This window comes from Octodon degus, unplaced genomic scaffold (assembly GCF_000260255.1).
Source record: "Octodon degus isolate 3935 unplaced genomic scaffold, OctDeg1.0 scaffold00091, whole genome shotgun sequence".
Classification (NCBI taxonomy): Eukaryota; Metazoa; Chordata; class Mammalia; order Rodentia; family Octodontidae; genus Octodon; species Octodon degus.
In genome coordinates this window covers 9822404-9824373 of record NW_004524667.1, presented here as the reverse complement: position 1 = coordinate 9824373, position 1970 = coordinate 9822404, and the positions used below count along the sequence as shown (strand labels likewise).

The 1970-nt window shown below is 44.7% G+C and overlaps 1 protein-coding gene across 1 annotated transcript in view; it reads left to right on the top strand.

The window, feature by feature from the left end:
- CUNH8orf89 (chromosome unknown C8orf89 homolog) overlaps positions 1–1970 on the top strand; it is a 94111-nt gene that overhangs the window by 83188 nt on the left and 8953 nt on the right. The gene's annotated exons all lie outside the window — the stretch shown is intronic.

Genomic DNA, 1970 nt, shown 5'->3' with positions numbered 1-1970 from the left:
GTAGTTTATTAGCACAAAAGAAAGCTCTCTCTGAGAGGGGCTTGAAGAGAGGAGATTGTGGTGGACCCGCATCCAGGGGTTTATGTGTGGACTATGGTGTGGATACAAAACAATGCAGTCACCACTTTTAGAGAGGTCCCTGACGTCAGAAGGGCAGACGTCCCCATACCCTACCTTCCCAGGGCTTATTATCATCTCCACTTACCTTACCTATTTTTGTATTGCCTAGCATTATGTGCAGTGAACTTTGCTAGTTGTTAGAGAAGTTTCGTGGAAGAGTAAGACTTTATTGTAGGGATTAAAAAGGAGTGTCAGTAAAAGTCCCTTCTTTTTCCTCCTGATTTAGTTTGGAAGCCATTGTGAGATGTTTAGTCATGAGAAAATTACAATATTAGTTTAGTTTAATGGAAAACCCAGATGGGCCATTCTACGTCAGACAGGTGGTGAGAGTGGGTCTCCCGTTGTAGAACTTTAGAATCTGGCAAATGCTCCTGTGGAAGGGCTGAACCCCCTGGACTCAGCTGCCACCCAGGGCCTCTCCCCTGTGCAGACGGGCAGATCCCCTAGGTCAAGGGAGGATGGCCACAGACTTCCACTGTCTTCATAGAGAAGAGAGCAAGGGCTAGGTCCACGGGATAACCCTGCTCAAGAAAGCTGGAGGAGTGAAGTGGGCACTTCTGTGCTTCCCTGAGAAACCAAGGCTGCCAGTGACTGATTCTATGGAGCAGAGAGTCACAGCGCATTACAGAGGTGGATGGGGGCCGTCTGGGAGGGCTTTGCAGAAAACACGGTATTTGAAGTGGGCATTAAACACAGGAAAGACAAAAGCGGGGGCATTACTGGAGTGATGGGAAGACGTAACCAAAGGCATATACACATTTGGGAGTTCTGCGCGTGGATCGAGCACTAGGTAGCGCAGCAGACAGCACACAGGCCCATGCTGGCAGCGAAAGAGCCAGAACAACATGTGTGACTTAATCAGCTGAGGGCTGTGGTAAACTGGGACATGTTGTCCCTTTTCATACAGTCCTGACTGCCTAGCTTCAGCTCTTTGTGCCATGTGGGTTTAAAGTTGCCAGATATTCCAATGTTTCATAAAAAGTGAGAATCTGACTTTTTTTTTTGAAAGCTTCCAATATATAGATATTAACAATTCACTTAAAATAAACAACTCCCAGGGGCTGGGGAGATGGCTCAGTGGAATAAGTGCTTCCTTGGCAAGTGCAAGGGCCTGAGTTTCATCCCCAGTTCTGCAAAAAAACAAAAAACAAAAACCAAACAAACAAAAAACAACCCTAAAACTAAAATAAGCAACTCTCTCAAAATTTAGTGTAAACCAAAGAAAAGTGTACATGCAAGCTCAACCTGGCTTTGTGGAAACAATTTTCAAAAGCCAGGGGACAAAGAAAGAGAAAGGCCAACCAGGCCCAAAGAATAGCTAGATGCTAAATGGTAGAGCACCTCAGATGGCAAGCATGAGTTTATGTTTAATTGCATTGGGAGATTTTGAGACTGAACGTAAATTATTGCTTTTGTGATTTAGGAAGATTCATCCAAGCATGCTGAGCAGGCTGGATTGTAATGGGAAGAGGCTGAGGTGGGGAAATCACTCAGGTCATCATGGAAATCAGGGCCGGAATCTGGGAGTTGGAGGTAGAAGTAGAAATGGGAAGGAGGGACTGCATTATGGATAGAAGACGAAGGACTGAAGGTGAGTCGCATAAATATAGGATGTCAGGGAAGGAAGGATCAAAACTAATTGAGATTTCTGCTCTTAGCAATGAGAATCTCACAGGCAGAGGTGCTAGTTTGGGAGAAGTGCAACTCTGGGTATATCAAGTTGGAGTTGTGAGCAGGATAGCCTCATAGAGAAGCCAAACATGGATTTGAAACATTGGTCTTTAGTTTTGAGAAGATACTAAAGCTAGAACCTTGAGAAACACTTGCTTTCCTAATATAAAGAGAAAAAA